This window comes from Coregonus clupeaformis, chromosome 15 (assembly GCF_020615455.1).
Source record: "Coregonus clupeaformis isolate EN_2021a chromosome 15, ASM2061545v1, whole genome shotgun sequence".
NCBI classification, from domain to species: domain Eukaryota; kingdom Metazoa; phylum Chordata; class Actinopteri; order Salmoniformes; family Salmonidae; genus Coregonus; species Coregonus clupeaformis.
This window is the reverse complement of record NC_059206.1, coordinates 62,883,922-62,896,900: the sequence shown is the minus strand read 5'-3', so window position 1 is coordinate 62,896,900 and position 12,979 is coordinate 62,883,922. Positions and strand designations below refer to the sequence as shown.

Sequence of the window (12,979 nt, the reverse complement as noted above, 5' to 3'; positions counted from 1 at the left end):
GACGTTGCCAATAAAACACTCCCAGTGCTAGAGTCCATCCAAACCTGATAACAGACCACACCCAATACACCCACCTCTCCCTTTCCACTTCCACCACTCAGCTAGATACCTACTCACTCATTTTTGTAGCATTGCCTTGACTGCCATTTCTGTTCCCTTTAAACCCTATAACTGTTCCTGTATTACACCCAACTCCCCCTCCAACGCGCAGTGTCCCCTTCCTCTATAGCCCACTTGACCAGTGATAGAGACTACCTTACTCATCTAGTGTACTAGTAATGCTTAGAGAGAGAGGTGTGTATTGTATATATTTAAATTGTATAAGAGAGACACACAGAGACACCCGAGACGGAGGAGTTAGAAAGAGAAGTGGCATGGCGTTTCCTCAACATGTCCTCTTTCACCTCTCAATCTCCACTCCAGCCAAGGCCAGCCAAACCTTACATCAGCTCCCCCATGGAGCCAAGACAGAGCCAGAGACACAGAGCCACTTCACAAACAAAAAATCACTCTTCCTCCACACATCCAAACTGGTACTATAGAGTACTTGGGCATATGCAGAAGATCGGAGAAACACCTCACACACCCGATGCTATCTGTAGTCATACATCCCATCACAGAATGCACAGAGTATGTGCGTAATCACACAACCCTCGGGAATAAAAAACACCTTGGGGAAACTATTATATATCAACACACGCAGACAGCAACACCACGCATCCACAGCCTCGGCAAGGAAGGAAAACACCTGTTAAATACAGCCAGCACACAGGCAATATATCCTCTCTGAGGGAAAACAAAGCACAACTTGCTCTCTCCCTAGAAAATTATCCCCTTTCTCTCTCGCTCTCACACACACACACTAACATATTATTGCATGCAACAGCACAAATAACTAAAAAAAACAAAAACACCCCTCCCTCAAAATACTCAACAACACACACCCCCCCCCCCCCCCCCTATTTCATAATTATATGTATAATAGGTGATTAGGACCTCTGATTCTAAATATATTCCCTTCATTATTACTCAACAAAACTAACTAGGAGATGTGCTGCTATTCAACTAATATGATGTCTGCCATGCCTATAGAGAGTATTAATATAGTAGTTTTTCATTCAGATGCATACAGCCTATAGCGAGCAGGTGTCATAGCCACTACACTACACAAATGCAGATTTCAGTTGATAGGGTAAAACTACATTAAATAACAAATGGTTGCACATACGTAATAAAATATTTTTCTTACATTAGAAAAGATATAACCACTTGATAGACATACAGATTATACAGATAAATATGTATAATATATTATTATATAATGTAATTGAAATGACAGCAATAAGGAGAGACGGTGTGGTATAGAAGTGGAGAGGTATTGGTTGAAGAGAACACAGCAGATGTAATCAATAGTTAGGTAATGACCTCGCTGTAAAGCAGTCCATCTAAGACGTCAATGTATTGACATGAACCAGACAGACAGACAGCTCCATGCCGATGATGCCTGCCCTGCTATATCTCCTAACTGCAGTCTTAACCACCGTGCTTTACACACACACACACCTGGTCCAGTCATCTCTGCACACATCTTCTGAACATATATCATGTTTGAAATATATGTGACATCATTGCATCGTCTGATTTGCTTTTGCATCGTGTATATTTTCTTAATTCAAATATGTGTAGTACATTCTGCTTGAGTGCAGACATGCAGAGTAAATCCATTACAATGTTTAAATGTCACCAAAAGGAAAATTAGATTTATATAGGCCTACAGTAATCGTGAGTTCAACAAATTATACCATTAATGTAAAATTTTTTAAATCTTAGAAAATGCAATTATTTACAAAGTGGTTAGGAAATAAATAAATATACTATACAGAGTTCTGCTGGAATCCTCTGCTATAGGCCATGCACCTGACATTTCAAACATGAAATAACACTCAACAATAATAACAGTAATAAATGATAATGGCATATTTAGAAAATTGCTGCACTGGTTTAATAACAAAAAATATTACAATAATACAGTATTATTATTATTATACCATTGTGTTCATGCTTGGTCTATTAACATATATTAGGTATAATAATAACCTATATAATTAATATAAAGTTTAGATTTTCCACTAACATGTTTCTGATGCGTTAGTCCACCTACTGCTTGTATTGGGATCTCAGATGCTGTAACAATACTGAGAGAAAATAGAAAAACAAGTCCACTATAAACACTGTCACTCTCCGTAAGGTCTCACATATCACCTGTCGCACTTCAGAGGAAGCCGCGTTACAGCACCCGCCTTGCAGAAGAGAAGGGAAGAATTTAGAAGGGCGAGCTTTTTAAGAGCAGAGATTTAGATTGAAAACATACCCTGACGCTGTAAGTGCTACCAGCCCTATTTCTTCAACATTTTCTCGGGATCTTCCTCCGCCTGACTGGCATTAGACCCTCACAGAAGAGGTGCACCGTTGCAACATTTTACAAGCCCTAAGTAATACTTGAGTTGTTCCACACCCCTCAGCTTTTGAAGCGCAGGGGGAAATAAAATGACATGGCTTAATGTTGGTTTATTGAGGGGGAATTAGCCTACTAGTGACCAATTAGAGGCGCAGTAATATCACTTAACTGCGGACTGTTTAACTTGCAAAGGTCGATATAAATATCCATGCACGTACCCAGAACAAAGTACCCAATTACGACATCAAAATATTATTACAACGTAAAGCTTTGGAAAGCTTTAAAAGATAGTTTAACATAATTTATGGGGGGTTTACATAACGAAATATGATAATATATTCCCTGCAGATACATAAAATGATCCGCACATTCCTAAAGATAAAGAAAGCAGGTGCAATTATTTGACATACTTTTACGAGTCTATTTTATTGATTGAAGTCGTGTATCTGCTTTTGCAGATCATTTAATTTAAGGTTATACTTATACATCTTCTGTTATCACCGATAGCCAAAAATTAAAACCACAACCGGCGATAGGCAAAAGGAGGGAGTGCTAAATTCAATTTTTAAGTAGGATTTATAGAGCCTAATCTTCGTTTGTAATTCGTAATAATTTACTTCAATTACAAAGCATTATACGTTGATTTGCATGAATTATTCACCTAAATGTCAATCAAAAAAAAATAAATCCAAAAAATAAAATTATTCTTACTGGAAGTCTGAAATGGGAAACATTTCAATTCCCCATTAAAATTTTTTGCCATTCATGATTTCTGCATTTTCAATTTCGTTTCTTATTTATGTTAGTACCTGATTAAAAAAATACATATATATCTAAACAAAATTAAAACCATGTCTCTCTCTATTTGCTTGTCTCTCTATTTGTACTCATGCAAAGGGGAATGTGTGTATTTAATTGATATGCACTTCCTATTTTGAATGCATCGAATTAGCACATTACTCGTCGTAAAAATACACTTGTAATATGAGAAGCAGGTGTTGACATAGTGTGACGTTGAGGTTGCTAATCCTACAAATTAAATATATCCGAAAACAACAAATATCCAACAGGTTAAATGATTGTTTTTACAATTCATTCTGTGGTCATTTAGATATTTGTTTTGGTTCTTTTAGTACATTCTTGTAATATAATTGCACACCTGCCTGTAAATTTGGTCTGAAAATGTGCATCTATTCTATAATTGAAAATATTAACAAATAAAATCATATTCATCAAAATGTAATTATTGCATGGTCCCTAATACTTGTATACGTAGGCTACTTTGCAGTGAATATATACGTTTTAGAGGATATCAAATGTTTGAGTGCTATTCTTTGCTGCAAAACCACAACCAACACCCTAAACAACATGCCCTCCTCACATCAACACATACTGCTCCTGCTTTGCGTACTCAATCATTGCACATTAAATAATTTGCCCTAACACCGATAAAACCACCTATACTCATCATCCACTTAGCTATCTTTAAAGGGAGGGGGGATTTGAAACACGAGCCCCCCATAACACTCATTTCTCCCAATACCCCAAGGCGCGCGCGCGGCTCGGCAAACACAAATCATTATCGGTTTAGATTCCATGGCAGTCTGTCAAGGCGAGGCTTCTTTGGAGAATATATTCATGCCTACTAAACATGGAAAGATGCCTTCCTAAGTGGTGCGAGGGAGGATAAATAACAACATCCCACAGTGATTATTTAAACAACTGGCGCGCATTTGTAAAAGGGGGGGATTGCGAACGTATCCCAGCAGATGCTGGCTGCTCCCTCCGTTATGAGCGCGGGGCCCATCCACCTGCACGCAGATGCCGCGCGAGGACGGATGAGAAACCGAGCATCCTCGTGCGATATGGTTCCTTATTCCAATCACATTCATAAGCTTTGCAGTAGTTTTTTATTATCCAGCTCAAAACATATGTTGAAAGTGAGAGATGCGTCACGCCGTGTCAAATATGGTGTGCAGAATGTCTTGAAAAAAAAGTGCATGCCACTACAATTCTCCACACATGCGTCATTTTTAGAAAGAGTGGAATAAAGAGGAATAATGTGTGAATAATTTCACTGAATAAGGGCAAACAATTTCACACATTTCGGTGAGAAGAACACTATCATGGATAGTATATTCAACGATTTAAATCCTCAAAACAACCATATTTCTTTTGAATTGCTTTAAGTAATTGCTCAGTTTAAAATAAAAATAAAATCCTATACACACAACATCTGTGATAAAAATTAAAACAACTGTAATTCATAAAATAACCTCAATTCATTTATTTTCAAACTCTAACTACAGCAGAGACTGGCGATTGCACAAGGTCTGCCTGCCCGGCCTTCAAATGCGTAACAGCGTGTGCATGGTGCCAACATACACAGGTTTCCCACTATGATTAATTACCAACTAACTACCCTCCTTTCCAACTCCCCCTCTATCTCTTTTACTCCCTTTACCTCAACTTCACTGTACATCACCAAAGGAAACCACCTAACGCCCCCCACATCCCCCCTCCCTTTAAAATATCTCGGCGTTCTAGTGTTTATTCTTCTCAAAAAAACGCCAAAACATAAAACACCCGATTGTGAACAGGAACGATACGGCGCTAATTGTCCGGAGAAATATAACTTCCCTCCATTATGTATCCGTTACCGCTCTTCCAAGCTCTGGCTATTCCTCCCGGCTGCCTGTCTCTAACCCCGTGTTCAAGGCTTCCTGAGCGACCCATGTAGTCAAGGTGGACGACCACACTCTTCCACAGTCTTTATCAGCGCGGGGTTACACAAACACTACAGTACTCTTATAACTATATTGCACAGACAAATTAGGAGGAGTGGGGTGCCACATGGCCATCAACCAAACGAGGCAAAGGTAAAATCCAGTGAAATAATGCATGACTTCTTATATTCCTTCCCTTTTTGTAAACATTAAAATTTATACTGTCTTTTATAGGAACTAATATACAAATTACAAAATGTGATAAATATTGCAGGAAAAGAGTGCAGTGCACAATGTCAGGTGCATATACACTCACCCCACTCACACTCTCTCTCACCAACCCAAACTGCACAAGATTACTATTTGACAAAGTAGCCTAGAAAATAAATACCAAAGGCAAATAAAACAAAAATAATGAAGACTGAAAAATCAAAAATAGTAATAATATCCAATCCACCATTTTAACAATTTCAAAAAACAAAACAGTATTCCACACACACTCACACATCCCCCCTCCCTCTCTCACACACACACACACACCCACACACACACACACACACCCAGCAGCATGGCACATACCACAACACCTATTTCTACCTCAAAATAAACAGATAGACCACACATCACAACTAAGAAATAGACAGATCACCACCAAAATAAAAAGTGAGAAAAAGAGATGTTGGAGGGGAAGGGGAGGAGAGGACTCTTACCTGCTAGACATTCTGAAGAAGAGGAGGTTGCTCTGGTCAGTGCTCTGTTGCTGCCATGTCCCCATGAAGGCAGGCTCAGCACTAGGAGGTCTGGTGCTGAAGCTGCATGGAGGACCTCCCCTCTGCTCCCTTAGCGCTACGGCTAACTATCCTAACACCTATGGTATTTTCCCTGAGCCACTGCTACTGTTGAACGGCTGTGGGGCTCGCTGTTGTTGTGCTGGTGGTGGTTGAATGCTGGTGGTAGAGGTGGTAGTTAGGGTTTTAGCGGTGCCTCTCAGGCTGGACTCTAGTGCCCTCTAACGTTTCTGGGTCTCTGGGGCGCCTGGCTCAGCCTCTCTCTCCTCGCTGCTGCCTCTCACATCCCAACCCTGCCTCCTCGGACTAGAAGAAAGAGGGGGAGGGGGAGGAAAGGAAGGAGGGGGGGGGGGGGGAGGGGGGAATAAAACAAGTAAGTGAAGGTGGGTTTGGGATTTTGGGGGTTGGGCTGTCGTTTTTTTCCACTCTTCTTTTTGAGCAGAGCTTCTTGAGGAGAGGGAGTAGAGAGGGGGAGTGTGAGAGGGTTTCACTTGGCGGCCGGTCGCTGAGGAGTGTGTGCCGAGTTAATTCTGGAGGAGAGCGCGGTGTATTTCCTCAGGGGCTTCTAGTGGGAGAGGAGGAGAGGGTAGGATGAGCAGAATGCTGAGAGGAGAAAGGAGAGAGGAGGAGAGGGTAGGATGAGCAGAATGCTGAGAGGAGAAAGGAGAGAGGGGGGGGGGAGTAGGATGAGCAGAATGCTGAGAGGGAGAAAGGAGGGAGGAAATATATGTGGTGGAGGAGGAGAGGACTGAGAAATTCTCTTTTTTTGTCAGCGGCCCTCTTGCCTTTTAACCATCTGTCAGTCATTTTTGTATAGGCTGTCCTCAGAACATAGACTCACACACACACACACACACACACACACACACACACACACACACACACACACACACACACACACACACACACACACACACACACACACACACACACACACACACACACAGTTACACATATAAATACTGCACATTCAACCAGAAATCACTTGCCAAACAAAGTCACCCACGCATAACCTGGAAACTCTTACCCCACTCATTCTCAAGCTTAACACACACTCAAACTCACTGACACACTTCCATACAGGCACACACAAAGTAGGCTATCTGTAAAAAATAAATTCATTTGTTTAAAAAAAATTACAAGTCCAAAATGTCACTCTTGGCAACATAAACACCTCTCTACTATAATCAATCTAAACAAAATATCACATAAGCATGCAAAACCACAACAAACAAATTACAACACAATCACAGTCAAATAGAATACAGAATAAATCAATTCAATGCACCCAGCTTCCAAATTCGGCGAAAAACAAACAAAACAAATTTATTCTGCATCTCTGTATAAAAACATTCAATCTAACCTTCAAAATAATACATAACTTTTCTTACCATCAATCTCTCTATCCCAACGTGGAGACATCCAGTTGTGAAAGTGTGCCACCAGCAATCCACCCCTCCTGCCTGCTTCTCTCACTTTCTCTCTCTTCCTCTCTCTCTCTCTTTCTCGTTCTCTCTCTCTCTCTCTTTGCTGGTGCTGCCTGTCCTTTCTCTCTCTCCTCTCTCCTCTCTCCACTCTCTTCTCTCCGTCTCTCTGTAACTCCTCCGCGCTCCGCAGCAGCAGCTGTGTGACTGAGTGCCTGAGCGTGTGTTTGCATGTGAGAGGAGAAGCGATTGTGTGTGTGTCAGGACCAGCTACAGGCTCCAGCGCTGAGTCAGCTGCGCCGCTCCTCTTGGAGGCGGCTCAATACATTGTGCTTACGCTCCCACACACCCCCTCCCCTTGCTACTGGGGGGGGTGGGAGGGCTTAGCTGGAAAGTTGCGCTGCTGACGGCAGCGTATCTCAGAGCATCCAGTCCTCCTTTGGGACCTCCACCGCTCACAGCCCACACACACACACACACACACACACACACACACACACACACACACACACACACACACACACCACACACACACACCTGCACAGTAATCTTCCTGATAAAAAACCATACATTGTGATCTAGAGTTATTTGGTGATATGAGATGCAAATGTACAGGCGACCACAGCATCAATACAAAGTCTGGGACTTTCTCTTTTTATCCTATCTCTATAAGACTAGTGGAACTAAGGAGGCAGCCACACACACAGGAAAACCCAGTGTGGATGCTTGCATATTTTAATTAAGGAATAAAATGAGGAGAGGCTCCATTTTAGCCAAATTAGTCCCCACAGCAGCACAGCCCCACACCGGTATGGGAATACAAAGAGAGAGAGAGACAGAGAGAGCCAGACAGACAGACAGACAGACAGACAGACAGACAGACAGACAGACAGACAGAGAGAGAGAGAGACAGACAGACAGACGACGGGGGGGGGGAGCGAGAGCGCTATGGGAATACAGACAGACAAAGGTAGAGAAGCGAGAGCGCTATAAGGAATACGAGAGACAGAGAGACAGAGAGAAGACAGACAGACAGACAGACAGACAGACAGACAGACAGACAGACAGAGAGAGAGATAGAGACGAAGAGCACTATAGAGGGAGAGAGAGAGAGAGAGAAGACGAGAGAGAGACGAGAGAGAACGGGGGGGGGGGGGGGGGAGTGAGATAAAGAGAGAGAGAGAGAGAGATAGAGACAGAGAGCGCTATAGAGAGAGAGAGAGGGGAGCGGCGGGAGATACTCTCTACTTCAAAACCACTAGAACAATGCAGTACATTCCCCCCCTCTATTATTCCTCCTCTCTACCTCCATTTATCATCCCTCCATCATCAGAGAAAAAAATACATACTGTGATCCTCGACTCGAGGAAGATGTCACTGTGATCTTTGAAGCGAGGATAAAGAGAGAAGGAAGAAGGAAGAGAATAACTAATCTCCCCGTTAAATTAAATACTTCTGATTATAAAGCCACTTGGATTTTGTGGCAAATTTTAGAGACGGCGCAGCCTGTCTGTCGGTTAAAGCCTCTGTGGTGCCAATGACAGCACTGGGCCCCAACCTTTACAGGAGATTAGCACTGTAGCATTTACCTCCAATTGGTACAATGAAATTGAGCAGACAACGAGGAGGGGGAGAGGAAACACATGGTTACAAACTTAAAATACATTTTTTTGTCTTTCACCTTTATTTTGATTTTTGTATCTTTCTCTTGTCATCTCTCTCTCCCTCTCTCTCTCATGTTCACGTCTTTCCCTTTCTCTCTCTCTTTCACCCTCTCTCTCTTCCTCCCTCTCTGTCTGCGTCTTGTCTTTATGCATAAGCGCGTGTGGCCTCTACATTAAAAGCCACAGACAGTCTGCCGCGCGGTAAAGGAGTAGGTGTTTCCATTTGTGTCATGCTCTGCTTTTAACCACACTGTGAAAAGGTAAAGCACATACTGCAGACCATCACGCTAATTATATTAAGTACAATTCAATTCATTGGCCAACCTCCTTTCTGCTCTCTATACACATCTCTCTGTCTGTCTGTCTCTCTCTCTCACACAATAACACACATGCACGCCACGCACGCACACACACACACACACACACACATAACCACACACACACACACAGGCGCGCACACACACACACTCTCTCTGTAAATGTGCTGGTCTCTTAGTTTTGTGTGGCACTCAGTGTTTCAAGTCAACCTGGTGGCTCAGCTCCTGATCTGCCTGTTAATGGCTGTTATTTGTGGGAGGATGGAGAGGAGTCTGCCAATATCCTTCGCTCTGTCTTTCTCTCTCCTCTCTCTCTCTCTCTCTTTACTCCTCCTCTCCATCCTGAGAGACAGCTATATATATATAGACAGAGAGAGAGAGAGAGAGAAGAGAGAGAGAGAGAGAGAGAGAGAGAGAGAGACAGCTATAGAGAGAGAGAGAGAGAGAGAGAGAGAGAGAGAGGAGGAGAGAGAGAGACAGCTATAGAGAGAGAGAGAAGGAGGAGAGAAGGAGGAGCGAGAGAGAGGAGGAGAGAGAGAGACAGCTATATATATAGACAGAGAGAGAGAGAGAGACAGCTATATATATAGAGACAGAGAGAGAGAGAGAGAGAGAGAGAGAGAGAGAGAGAGAGAGAGAGAGAGAGAGAGAGAGAGAACAAAAAAAAAAAAGAGGGAGGAATAAAGGACAAGAAGGGTAGAGGCAGAGGGTATCACACAGCAGTAATAGCCTTCCTCTTATTAAAACTATTATTCTGCAGGACTTGAGATTCTCCTCGAGCGGGGAGCCATGTCCAAGCCCATATAATTAACCAGAGGCTCAGCCACGATCAAACCACTACAATGCTAAGTGATAGCCAAATCAATGGAAGATCAAGGTCGTTATCTGTAGTTGCAACTCATTAGAATAAAAGTGAAGAGAGAGAGGCAGTCACTGCAGCGACTAGGGGGAGGGAGGGTGTAAGCGATGGGGATGGGGTGGGGGCAGAGCAGAATTAGGCCGATTCACTGCTAATTATCAAAATCCAGAAAAAGAGCCAAGTTAAATTCTACAACCACCTAAAATAGGAAGCGTCTATTCCCAGACCTTCCATAACAAAGCCATCACCTACAGAGAGATGAACCTGGAGAAGAGTCCCCTACAAGCTGGGAACCTGGGGCTCTGTCCACAAACACAAACATACCCCACAGAGCTCCCAGACAACAACAACAACACAATTAGACCCAACCAAATCATGAGAAAACAAAAGATAATTACTTGGACACATTGGAAAGAATTTACAAAAAGAACAGAAGCAAACTAGAATACTATTTGGCCCTAAACGAGTACACAGTGGCAGAATACCTGACCACTGCGACTGACCCAAAATTAAGGAAATCTTTGACTATGTACAGACTCAGTGAGCATAGCCTTACTACTGAGAAAAGGCCGCCGCAGGCAGACCTGGCTCTCAAGAGAAGACAGGCTATGTCACACTGCCCACAAAATGAGTAAGCGAAACTGAGCTCACCTCCTAACCTCCTGCCAAAATGTATGACCATATATAGAGACACATATTTCCCCCAGATTACACAGACCCACAAAGAATTTGAAAACAAATCCAACTCTGGATAAACCCCCATATCTATTGGGGTGAAATACCACAGTGTGCCATCACAGCAGCAAGATTTGTGACCTGGGTTGCTACAAAGAAAAGGGCAACCAGTGAATAATAAACAACCATTGTAAATACAACATATTTATGCTTAGCAGACTTATTTGAAACTATTTGCAATAATTATGAATTTAAATGTCTTTATTTCTTTTTGGAACTTTTTGTGAGTGTAATGGTTTAATTTCATTTTGTAATGTTTATTATCTATTTAATTTGCTTTTGCAATGTAAACATATGTTTCATGCCAATACAAAGCCCTTTAAATTCAATTGAAATTTAATTGGTGCGATAGGTGCCAGTATTCATCTTTAAGTTGAGCTAGTGTGTGGTTGTTCACTTATATCCGTGTTGTGATGAGCCCACTGGTGGAATGTGTGGTCTAGTGGTTCTCTTTCCTCTCTCCCGGTGGTGACAGACTTCCTGGGGAGCAGTACGATAAGACAGGTGTAGCAGTTCATTTCATAGATGGGCTGCATCCACTCAGCCTTGCTAGGGATCAATAAGAGTCTGTGCATGAGGTTACTCCCCTGCCATATCACTCCCACACCCAAGTGGACCACACCCTCAGTCTATTCTGAAACATTAAGCACGAGCCCCAGTGAAAGACAGCTGGACAGCCGCACGCTGCCTTTCTACACTAGACGACTACAAGAACGCCCGATCAAACATTTCATATATATTATATACATACATATATATACAGTGGGAGGGGAAAAAGTATTTGATCCCCAAGCTGATGTTGGAGGGCTTTGCTCACTGACAAAGACATGATCAGTCTATAATTTTAATGGTAGGTTTATTTGAACAGTGAGAGACAGAATAACAACTAAAAAAATCCAGAAAAACGACACGTCAAAAATGTTATAAAATTGATTTGCATTTTAATGAGGGAAAGAAGCATTTGACCCCCTCTGCAAAACATGACTTAGTACTTGGTGGCAAAACCCTTGTTGGCAATCACAGTGGTCAGACGCTTCTTGTAGTTGGCCACCAGGTTTGCACACATCTCAGGAGTGGATTTTTGTCCTACTCCTCTTATAGATCTTCTCCAAGTTGCATTAAGGTTTCGAGCCTGACGCTGGGGCAACTCGAACCCAGCTCCCTCCACAGATTTTTCCATGGGATTAAGGTCTGGAGACTGGCTAAGCCACCCAGGACCTTAATGTGCTTCTTTTTGAGCGACCCTTTGTTGCCTGTACGTGTTTTTGGGTATTGTCAAGCTGGGAATAACCCATCCACAAAACCCATTTTCAATGCCCTGGCTGAGGGGAAGGAGAGTTCCCAAGATTTGACGGTGCATGGCCCTGTCCATTCGTCCTTTGATGCGGTGAAGTTTTCCTGTCCCCTTAGCAGAAAAACCACCCCTAAAGACATGCAATGTTTCACCTCCATGTTTGGACGTGGGGGATGGTGTTCTTGGGGTCATAGGCAGCAATCCTCCTCCTCCAAACACGGTGAGTTGAGTTGATGCCAAAAGAGCTTAATTTTAACCTCACACTTTCACCCAGTTCTCCTCTGAATCATTGAGATGTTCATAGGCAAACTTAAGACGGCCCTGTATATGTGCTTTCTTGAGCAGGGGGGACTTACAAGGCTGGTAGGATTAGTCCTTCACGGCGCAGTGTGTTACCAATTGTTTTCTGGGTGACGATGGTCCCAGCTGCCTGGGAGATTCATTGGACAAGATCCTCCGGTGTAGTTCTGGGCTGATTCTCGACTGCTTCATGATCATTGCAACTCCACGAGAGTGAGATTTTGCATGGAGCCCCAGGTCGAGGGAGATTGACACGCCTTTTGTGCTTCTTCCATTTGAGAATAATCGCACTAAACTGTTGTCACTTTCTCACCAAGCTGCTTGGCGATGGTCTTAGCAGCCCATTCCAGCTTGTGTAGGTCTTCCACAATCTTGTCCCTGGACATCCTTGGAGAGCTCTTTGGTCTTGCCATG

The 12,979-nt window shown here is 42.8% G+C and overlaps 1 pseudogene; it reads right to left on the bottom strand.

Moving 5' to 3' along the window:
• The window catches only part of LOC123492688, an 89,351-nt pseudogene extending 76,400 nt beyond the window's left edge, over positions 1-12,951 (bottom strand).
• Positions 12,952-12,979: the final 28 nt, after the last annotated feature.